The 12,225-nt window shown below is 33.9% G+C and overlaps 1 long non-coding RNA gene across 1 annotated transcript; it reads right to left on the bottom strand.

Annotated features, from left to right (window-relative positions):
- Positions 1–4,476: 4,476 nt before the first annotated feature.
- Positions 4,477–11,453, bottom strand: LOC117327413. The gene is made up of 2 exons (XR_004532633.1): positions 10,795–11,453; positions 4,477–6,548 (listed from the first exon to the last, which is right to left on the bottom strand). It is a non-coding gene; the product is annotated as an uncharacterized LOC117327413 (long non-coding RNA).
- Positions 11,454–12,225: the final 772 nt, after the last annotated feature.

The raw sequence follows: 12,225 nt of genomic DNA, 5'->3' as shown, positions 1-12,225 counted from the left end.
ATGAAAAAGTCAGAAAATCCCGAATGTACTTATTGAAAGTGAAGTTAAAACCCGAGAAATTCGAAGTCACGTAAAACGAAAGTAGGGATATTAATATACATTCATGTAGAATCTATACTATAAAGTTGGAGTTAAAAACTTTAATTAGATGTATCATTATTTTTCTTTTCTTTTTCTTTATTTCTTGTAACTATCATAATTGTTTTTAATATCTAATACATGTGTTATTTATGAATTTCTTCATAATTATATATTCAAAATTATTGTGTGAAATCCATTCTATGATGTATTATATTTTTGTTTTGTTTAGTTTAAACTTTCATTTATTCAGACATTTCAAAACATGTATAGTTACAAAATTGAATGTACAGAATAGGAAATAGAAACAAGTGTCTCAGACACTTATGTAAATCTATCACCTTATCATAAATAGCAAATATATTGAGGATGGACAACATATTATTTGCCATATAAGACCATATATTAACAATGAATAACAAAAGTTTAAGCAAGGAGAAGAAAAGGAAAATGGTGAATACTTGGTGTAGAGTTCAGATTGTTGAGACAGACAACTTGACTTTAAGTACAAAAACATGCTTTTGGGATAAATAAAATTTTATGAAAACCTGTTTGCTTTAAGTAAATAATCTTGAACAGCTAAGACGATGACCTTATTTTCTTGTGGTGAAAGTGTTTCGTTCCCAAATAGAAAGATATCTGTTGTAATATTAAAAGGTAAGGAATATATAATACTGCCTTCTTATGTCGTCGTACCTGGCACGTTCTAAAAGGAAATGGGTAGCGTTTTCAACTTGGCCGCACAGACAAAGCGGAGATTGAACAATGTTTTTATTATATAAATAACTGTTTAGGGAACTACATTCCATTCGTAGACGAGCATGATAAATTTGACCCTTTCGGGTTCCAAATGTGTAGTGGATAGGTATTTTCCTGCTTAACTGTTGATCGAGGTAAGCTTTTAGAGCAGAAACAGATGGGTTTGATCGAACGCGAGGTGGAAGTTTATTCCATTGATCTATTGTAGAGGGTAAAAACGATTGTTTATAAAAAGCAGTTTTGCACAATATTGGAGTGACAAATGTTTGGTCCGAGTTTCTTGTATCATAATTATGTCCCTCCGAAACTGTGTTAGGTATAAGTGAGGAGTATATTGATAGAACATTTTATGAAATTGAAGAATTTTTCGATTTTGTCTACGATCAAATAAACTAGTCCATCCTACCTCATTGAACAATTTATCAGTACTGGTTAGCTTTGTTGCGCCAGTTACTATACGTGCAGCTTCAATATTAAAATTTTCAAGTTTTTTTTCCAAATCTTTAGGAATATTTCCCCATACAATATCGGCATATTCAAGTAGTGGTCTTATAAAAGAGAAATAAATAGTTTGCAAAGTTTTGTTTCAATCTGTTAATACTTAATATATAGTATTGCTTTATTTATATATATACTTATTGATCACACCAAAATACTTAATTATCTCCCTTTACTAAGTGGACAATCAAAATATTTTGCTGATATTTGACATGCATTAGATCTGTATCCTTCTTATCGATTAATAGATGGACTGCTGTTCAGGATGAATGATCAAATGTTATAACTGATATAGACAGCAACGGCTGAAATGAACATGAAATATTCACAATGCCATTGGAAAATTAAAAAAAAAAAAAAAAAAAAACTTTGAATTGGAAGTAAAAATATTAAAGAGTTATTAAACTTGAATATAATTGATATGAAAAAGGTTGTTGCTGAAATGTTTTGAAAAAAAGTCTGCCTTTCATTCCAGGCAGAAAAAATAAACTGCTTTCCACTTAATTTGAAAAAAAAGACCCCGAGGCAGCTGTAGTCCAGTCTATACGTGATATATACACACAATTCATTCGTCAATATATACATGTAAAAGTTATCATTTGTCAGGCTGGTCCAAAACCCTAATACAATAGAAATTCTATTCATTCATTCATTCATTCATTCATTCATTCATTCATTCATTTTATGTTCAATTGAAATCATGTACATGTTCGAGCCGACGATATTGATGAATCCACTTTTGAAAAGTTGTAACATATCTACCTTTTTTTGTTTTGTTTTTCTAGAAAATCAGACATCAATACACACATGTTATATAGGGCTCTCCGTTCATACATTTTGTGGAAGGATTTTATCTTTTTGAACTGCATAATGATGGCCCGATGACAAATGTTTATATGAAGTGAGGTCGTAACTTGGATCTATACTGATAGGAATGTTGATTATTTAGATACTGGAGTTCTTATTACCATGATTCTTCGTAATTGCTTTTTAAACAAAATCTAATATTGTTCAATGTCGATTCCTAAATCCTTTCCCATCGTAATTAACTTGTTCCAAATCATGGGGCGCCACCCTGTGTTCATGTATAGGTTCTTATTTGTTCAGGTGGGACAACTCTAAACATGATTGTACACATGTATACATCCGACTTGTTTGCCATTGGAACAATTATATGTACATTGTGTGTATAGATTATCAATGTAAAGTTTAGATGCTAAAACAATGAGATAATACCAAGGAGCGCATGCACTGAAATTAATTTCATTGACCTTAAACAGGAGGCCAAGAAGCGAATATACGCTTATAAAAGGCCGTTAACTGTTATTGCTATTGCTTGATTTCCCCAACTAGTTGACTGTGTCTCGGTCAGACATCTATAAACACATAACAGACAGATGCCAACGTCACTTCCGGTTTAGGTAATGGATAGTTTTTGAATCATCTGTTATTTTACCATTCTCGAGATTCTTTAGTGGTTGTGTGGTAGACGGTATAATGGAATGCAATATTTAAATGTTCCGATGATCTTTCTGTGATTATACAAGGGTCTGGCTGAGACAAGTGGACCTATAATAAAGGTATTCATTGTTTCCTTTTAGCTCCCTTTGTAGAGGATTGGCATTACATTCGCCGGTCTCAAGTTGTCGGGTTCTTTCTTCTTTAAGAGGAATTTGAATCTTCATGGGTGCCTCAATCAAGTTTGCAATGAATATAACTGCTCAAATATGTTTTATTTCTTCTTCTTTTTTCATTTGTGCCAAAGGCTTATTGTAGGACACGAACAAAAAAGTGAAGAAAAGTATTGCCTCAGCTGCTCCGGTGTCAGTATCTGTCTACGAATCCTCCTTTCGGATTCTGCAAACCGTCTGAAATTTCTTTTTTTTTTAAATTTTGATCATATTGATATAAGTAAATAAATTAATAAATAATGAATAAATAGGTTCTTCTTGATCCCTTCTCAATGATATACTTGTATCTCCACAAGATTAGTGTCGCTGTATTACTGGTATCTTAATATGCTTCATAGTAGTTGGGTGTCACACATTGCATTTATACGATCTTTCGGTGCTTGGTTTCGCAAGCTTTCATTGTTTCAGAAACTAACTTACTGGTCGTTTGTTGGCGAAGTTGTTCCGGGATACTGAGTATGTCGTTCAATGACACATGTTTGTTTATTTCTACAATGTATATTAATATATATTCAAAAAGATTTACTAGGCATCCTAGCTCCAGATTTTCACAGACATCTTCCACATCTCAGGTACAGGTTGAGAGACATTGTGTTCAAGATTTAAAGTCTCCATTTCGGAAATTTTGTTTATGTGACGTCCTTGATCTTTGATAAATGTATCAATTGTGTAGGTGGTATGTGGCTGTCTGGTCATTCAGCGACAGTGCGCATGTTTGTTTGTTTGTTTTTATTTATATATCAATCTAGATAGTATTCATTAGGGTGATGAATTGGAAATTTCCAATTAATTTTGTACAGAATGGGATTTGATGGGATATCAGAGAAGTGAGGTGTGTGATGAGCCAGTTGATGACATTGTACATATCTGTCGGCGATTATGCCTTCCTTATCAATAAATACTGTTATTGTCATCCAAATGATGAGTCTTTCCTGTCAGACGGTATGGTATTGGAGGGAATACGCTTTATGTTCTGTCAGTGTTTCCTTTGTTTGATTTATATTGTTAAACGTTCTATCACCAGCGTGACCATATAAGAAGGGCATGTGTTTCTGTTTGGTTTGTTATTTCACGTATGTGTTGATGTAGGAAGGTATCACGGACGATTACTAGAACAATTGGCACAGCACGGTGTTCTCAAGTTGAAGTAGTACATACTTACCGGTCTATTTCTTTAACATTGAAGTCTTCCCGTATGTGAATACGAGTTGAGTTGCTATAGTGGCCCAGTTGAGCTTCCCTTTAACCAGCCATACCGATACTGTTTTAACATCTACAGATACACTGATAAAGAGATAGTAGATCTTTCTTTATCAGACTGATCGTACTCGAAATCCACTCTTTGAATCTGAAGTGATGTATGCTTCTGCTGCTTTTAAGGTTTTCATTGCGTACAATCTGTACAATTACATATCACACTATATTCTAAGATCGATATCATGAGACTAAGTAAATTCCTGTCTTTATTCATTCAAGTGGAAATATTGTTTCAACAGATTGTTGGTATACTCATGCTAACAAATTGTGCCTTTGTCCTAGACAAATGTTTATGTATATATAATTTTATATGAGCCTGGATTTATTATCAATCGGAAAGTTGATCAGGACAGGAGGCAAATCATTGCCAGTCCTACAATTTGTCTTTCAGATATATTGTAATTATAACGATGTAAAGTTTCTCATTGTAAAGTTACCGTTTCTTAATTGTTTGCCTCATTCTCCCCACAGGTCTACGATATATCAAAATATTGAGATTGTCCTAAGATTGTCATAAGGTCTCGGTTTCCTACACAGATGCCTTAAAGGGAAAACGACATCAGATTTATGTTGTTGAAAAATTCAGGTAAGGTTCATGACAGTACAAAAGTTCAATCTTAGTAGGAACATCAGGATTTCAGTCCTTTGTGCGATATGAAGTTTGAAGATTTGAAACCTTTGAATATGTCTAGTGGTTTCGTTATCGCAATCCCAGTTCTGATGTGAAAGCGCAACATTTGTTCACTACGCCTAAATGATTGTTCTTTCAGCATAAGTTCATTCAGAATATTCACATTTATTTAATTTGTCTTTTCCTGTTTAGCTCATTCAATATTCATATTAATCAAGGTTATTGCATTATTGGGCAATGTACCTTTATTTCTATATGTTAATCACTTTTGAAGTTAATTACGGTTTCCCCATTTTTTTGTCTTTGTGGGACACTGAAGAGTCATTGAAGTACAATAAGACCGCTTTATCAATGGTATTACATACTGTAAAAGTGGATATTTTCGCGTGTGGAAATTTTCGCTTAGCCAGCTTCCAAAGTGTTCGCGGTGTGGATATTTTCACGCCGTCAAGATATTTTTGCGCTAACTTGTATCTTTTATATTTAGTATTTTTATGTGTTAATATATTCGCGTGTGGAAATTTTCGCGGAGATTTACTGATAGCGAAATAAGCGAAAATTTCCACACCGCGAATATTTCCACTTTTACAGTATATCATTATCTATAATCGTGTCTAAAACTGTTGTTCTCGTGTTTTTCTTTCGTACAATGCTTATGCATAAAACATCATTGGTCCTTGATAAGACAGCTATAGGAACGGGATAGCTCATTCACCATAACTGCCTGTACAGTTTATAGGGTCACGCTCATTGCAACAATGACGAATCCTACAGACTGTTTGTTGCAGTTTTGTAAAATACAATGTTTCACATATGGTTATCCATTACTTAATTCGTATTAAATTGTTTTATTTACTTGTAAGTGGTATTTACTATTGTACGATACTTAGTGTGAACCATTACTTTAACATTAAACATGTTTTGACCATTTACTTTTTCAAATTTTTAGTCAATTGGAATGTAAAAGGTTATTGCATATGTCATACACACATGTCAATGTAAATGTTATACGTCAATAACTGAACCCGAATCTATCTATGGTGAGACTTATACATAACAATAACAATTTGCATGTTTCTTTACATATGTATTAGAAGAGACTAGGATGATTAAAAGCATATCTTTCGAGTACTGGTCCATTTTTTAAGCTCCAGTTTTTAAGCGTCAATGATAACAAGGCAAACTTCATAAATACATGTTAGATGTGCCATGTTCTTAAAGTTTCTTAAAATCTTATCAGCGTTATAACAGATCGAGCAGATATCCCTGTCGAAATCATCTGATCATGAACCAATAAGCATGCGTATAATTATGTACAATGGAAAGATACTGTTCTTTAATTGAAGGGAGTAGAAGCACTTTTTTGCAATGTGATCAAATGCAGATTATTATAGCACTATTCGACTATTCTCGCACATATATATTCTCATTTTCTTTCAACCGCTGTTTTAGGTATTATTTTATGTTCATATCCGCACTCTCCACATCCGGTTCCGGTCGACGGCTATCACGTCACTATACAAGCCAGCAGTATTCTTGAAGTTTTTGGATACTACAACTTCGTAAACAACAGTCACACACGAGTCTTGTCATTCCCTCGTTGCGTTTGACACGACCATGGTGATTCACTGTACCTGTGGAAATAGCAACAAAGCCTTGGATAATAATCAATGTAATTTCCCATATAGAGTCCAACATATACATTTACATATCCTACTATGACGAATTTGTTTTTAATTTATTTGCAAGGGAATGGTGTTCTTTCTATAAAGGAATCATTCTTTAAAACAATTATTTAGAAAAAGGTTATTCAGTAGGTGTAGTGGATATCATTCCCGTATTTCACTCAGGATTTTAGATGTTTAAGGTCAACTGTCCGACCACAATTCAAAATGGCTGTATTTAACTGGTTTCAAAACATTTGATTTATAAAAGACTTTAATCGTTAAACCCTCCCTGTTATGTCACTAATACTTTTTCTGTTACCCCTTTTAAAGACAACTGCAGGTAATTACTGTACCTAAAATAACAAAGCAATAAACACTTGAATTAGACTTAAGCCTGTCTCTTGATGTTTGTGTTTATATGGGAGATCAAAAGAACGATAACATTGACGAACTTCAAATAAACAAAGATTAACTTAAAAAAAACAAAAAACAACCCAAAACACGTAACAAAAACAAATATACAAATCTTGCACTAATTACGTCCGCAAAATACCAGAATATTCTTACAACTCAGGTAGGGCATTTGATACACGGTTTTCAATTAAAGTCAGACTTGACACGTGTGACCCACAAAACCTAAACCGTACATACGTCTGTTTGTTTAACGTACTTAAGCTGGACAAGGTCATTCTGATTCTACGTGAAAATATTTTGTAAGGGATTGGAATACGTAATACGTAGTACGGTCGTCCTTACCTACCTACATATACCCAACTGATATTTTAATTCGGGATTTATTTTCGCTGAATCGACATAAGGCTATCTTGAATGCTATACAAAACTTGTTGTAATCAGGAAAAAAGAGAAGGGAAAATTTAAATGGTAGCATATAAAAAACAAAACAAAAACATGAATGAAACGGAAACGGAAAGTAGAAATTTGTTTTAGTTGGTTTTTAGGTGGTTATAGTAGTCTGGGTTATATGAGGACGAAGGTAGAAATATAAAGTACAGCTCTAATCCATGTAACACCCAGATATGAATGATAGGTTTTTCTTAAAGACCGAAATCGTCTTGGCGCGGTCATTTAAACGTAAAATGCAGGCTTAATTCAACATCTTTGTAACACCATCGATCCTCCATTTAACACAGAAACTAATCCACTGAAGCGCGCAAAGACTGCATCCATTCATAAATACTTTATATTCTATGCTTCATCCAAATTCATCAAAATTTAACGAAACTGGTTTTTAACCCAATGCAATCAAAGAAGCGTACATTATGTTACAATAAATGAATTGAGATATAATATGATTTCCTTTTGAGACAGGAGGGGAAAACAGAGGCACAATACCTATATTTGACGTGTAAGGACAGACTGCTCAGTGTATATCATGCCCAGTGTTTATGCGGATTATTTATAAGAATGAGCATGCTTAATGTTGGGACACATTCTCTCTCTCTTAGATATACATGTCACTAACTCTTCCAAAACACATTTGGATTATGGTTTTTACTGGAAGTTATCAATACTATTTAGAATTTGTAATTGAAATGAGAAACCATTTTTCGTTGATATATCTGACAGTATCGCTATCGTTCTATAAATATTTAGGGATTATTTCATTACCTGATACCGGTAAGCTATTGTTATAAAACACAACTTCAGTTATTTTTTGTTATTACCGTTACAGATCATTGCACAGCTTTGTTTAAGTAACGTATACCCTTTATCAAAGTAATCCGACATTATTTATTCTTATAGATTTTTTGTTTAATTAATCCCAATACAAGTTCTTAGTATGTGTTTATGCGTCAGGCCGTTAATTACATTAAGGTCACATGAGTATTATGATTTACCTTGATATTTACATTTTATTTTGAATGACTATGAACACATGTACGGAATGTTTAAACCAGGAACACGTTGATCTACAGTTTTAGATATTCATAAATTCTTTTGAAAATGGCGAGTTATATAAATCTATCAATCATGTCAACAGGAACTGCTGCCAATATTCGAAAGCGTAACAATGTCTCAAAATGTCATTTAACTCTATATGTTTATGTCTTTATCGTAAATAACACGAATACACGTGGAAGATGCAACAATTTAAGTTTCCGTATTATTCAACTAATCAAAGCACGGTCAGGTGTTTTTCAAAGCAGATTTTTATTGTGGGTTTTATGGCACTTATAACAGCAAAAAAAGACACATGAAACATCAAAGGATAGTACCAGAGACATTAACATATTTAAAAACAATTGCGAGTTAGATACAGTACATCCAAAATCTACTATAATGCACCATAAAGCTGTCCGTCCTTCAAGGACTCGTCAGTGACGTTAAGCGCGCAAAGTGTTGGCACATTGGGACGACCAATAAAATCGACATAGATCGAAAGACATGTCAATATCTGGATTGGCAAACTCACGAGAAACCAGATCCGAAAAAAGGAAGGTAGCAACAGGAAACAAGGAGATAAACCAGCACATGTAGCCATGTCTTCCTGTCAATTCATGTCAAATAAACACAGGGTATGGTTTCTTACTTATAATGATCAGCTATTTTGCAGGATTGAGCGAGCACCGTTGTGTCCACGCACACATAACATAAATTGCTGTTATTAATCAAGAGACCAAAATTACATTTTTACTTTTTTTTTTTTATTTATAGAGACAAGAACTTCCGTTAGCAAAAGTACAACTCCTGTAAACAATTAGTTACAAAAAACCCACTAAATGCATGTCAGAGTAACAATGCGGCGACTATGATGACATCATATTCAACACTGTCTATTGTCTGTTTTCACGCTAAATACTGGTCATTGATTGGTCGGTTGAATGCCTAAAGTATTATATGTCACAATAGAAAACAATCTTTTATGTTATAGGAAATGTACCAGCCAACAATATATCATTTATATGGGTGTGTCTTTTTTATTCGACTGTTAATTCAGTGAGTGTTTGCATATATTCAATATACAGAAATACAAACATTATTTGTCCATTAGATTTATTCATCATGATGAAGCGATATTTATTTCCTTGACGATCCGTGTCATGATGCTTAAACATTGAGACTTAGATTAATGGACTTCCTTGTACTAGGATATACATCTCTAAAATCAAAAAAACCTTTTACAGATAATGCTTATTGTAAAAGATCATAGAGAGTGCTTTACGTTTACGCACGTGTGTAGAACTATAGGGCTTTGTCTCGTCTGCGACGTCGCATCGAGAAAACTGTGGGGTTACTTTTCAGGCGCCGCCGGCGATGGCCGCGGCGGCGTCGGCAACATTTGACTTTTATGCTTTGCGTTTAGATCTGTTGCTCAAAAAGTAGAAGTCCAACTTTAACAAAACTTAGTAAATAGTAGATATAGTTGACATCTCAACACAGCCCTTATTAACGGAATATCACCGAATGTATGGTACAGTGACTCTGGAAATTAGGATGCTTGAAATCTGGGCGTTAAATTTTGGTATTTAGTTTCTCAAAAAGTATCAATGTTATTTCAACCAGTTTTGGAAAATAGTAGCTTTGTAGTATGAGCACACTCTACAAATCACATTTCCTCCCTTTTTGCTGTATTTTTGGGCTATCGACCTTAGAGTTTAAGAAATTGATATAAAATCTTAATTGCCTCTCCAATTGATTTACAAATTAGTTTATACCCAAACTGGAATTAGTTCTATGATTAATCAATGTATTTTCTTCTCATTTTTTAGTGAATTTTGGGAATTCGTCTTTTAACGAATTTTGATATTTATTTTATATTGTTTCTATAGTTACACGTGTCAATACTGTATACGCGGCACTACTATATTTACTAGTGCATGTTTTTTGCAGTTTGTTTTAGAAAAAATACCGAAATTTTAGTGGGACAGGCCAGACATAGTTACGTGTGATTCTAGTTTCTTAATACGACAAACATTTGGAAAACGAGGCATAACTTATTTTTCTGAAAGAGTATCTAACAAAAATGGTTTGTCGCAAAAAGAGCTTTTATTACTTTCAATATGTTAATATCTTAGTTTTGATCTATGAAAACCGTGTCCAAAGTGATACTAGTAATACAATCGACATATTAATCAATAACCATTATATAGATGAGGATATATAGCTCAAATCAATATGTGTTGAGACATTTTCATTTTCAATTAAAAAAAGTATTTTAAATAGATAATTAAAAGCATTTGAAAAAACTTACCTGAAGATTGTTCTGTACACAAAACACTTAAAACGTTTGTTAGTTGAGCGGAACAGTCGCCGTCCATAAGATCGTTGATCAGTGATGGATATTCTGGACATCGATGGCCGTAGATGGCAGTACAACAGAACATATAAACAAAAACAGCAATGTATCTCATTGTGAGCGTCGACCAGTTTGGAATTCCGGCAGTTTTACTCTGGTGCGGTAGACTCTGGCGCTGAGAATATCGTGTGGAGTTTATATATGGACCTCAAATAGGGTTCCGTATATAGATTAATTGTTCCTCTTTAATATCCTCCAGCATTCTCGGCGACTTCCTGTTGCTGAGGAGTCTTCATTCTGTCCGTTTATTTAAAGCGCCTCAAAAAATGAGTCAAGACTCGGATTGGATTGCCAAACAAACCGTTCCGCGTAGTAAAATCTCACTTGCTATAGGGCAATAGGCTTTAACACGATAAGTCAATATGTCACAATACGTTTTTTGATAATTAAAAGCGTGTAACTATATGTAGGTAATATCAGTAATTCGTTGCAGGGCATCATCCTAACAATAACAGTTAAAAGTGTAAGGCCATTCATGAATAGTAGAAGCAGTCTAGATCTGCACAATAACAGACCGCCAGTTTTATGTGTTTCCTCTCGCCTAGGATCATTAGTAAAGGCCATCGAGCGTTTCGACCTTTGCGGGGGTGAGATTATAGAAAACATGCCATCATGTTGCTCAAGATTTTCGTAAACAAGTTAATTGGTTGGCTGTTTTAGTAAGTAGAAATATGGACAAAGAACACAAATAATGTGTTTGTTTTTGTTTGTTTATTCTCCGCAACATTCCAATCTGTAATTAAAACAGAACGCCCTGTAAATATGTAGAGAAAACATGAACGATGTATTTCATTGCCTGGGTCTATGACCTTCCCAGCTATTCATGTGTTTGTTTTTATTTCGGTTAAGGACCTCGATTATGTACAAATATATACTTATTGGAAGTGTAATGTCAATAGGATTTACTACAGCGTTTGTTTACGTCACACTGTAGCAGTTGTGAACTATTTTGTTATACTTTGGCGGAAGCAGACCATGGCTGGCAGTGAGTTGACACTAATCGATACGCTAGCATGTCGGTCTGCGACGTCACTATCTTTCAGTACAGTGTGTAAAGTTTGTTTGTGTCTGTATTTGCATCTATACCTGTGGTAGGTATGAACGCTCATGTCTGTCCTGTCTAGATGCACATAAAACCGTTACATATATGTTATATTTATATTATATTTATTCTATATTTGTAATACACGTTTAACTGATGGACATCACTATGGCGTTGTTTGTTGTTTCTCCCGCTTAGATCAACTTTGTTTTCCTTGTTTGTTCTTCGTTTTTCGGACAACACGGAAATCCATGGTCCTTTAAAGGCGGGATATACTTATTGTA

Source organism: Pecten maximus, chromosome 5, assembly GCF_902652985.1.
Source record: "Pecten maximus chromosome 5, xPecMax1.1, whole genome shotgun sequence".
In the NCBI taxonomy this organism is placed as follows: domain Eukaryota; kingdom Metazoa; phylum Mollusca; class Bivalvia; order Pectinida; family Pectinidae; genus Pecten; species Pecten maximus.
The sequence above is the reverse complement of the archived record's forward strand: the minus strand, read 5'-3'. Positions and strand labels throughout refer to the sequence as shown.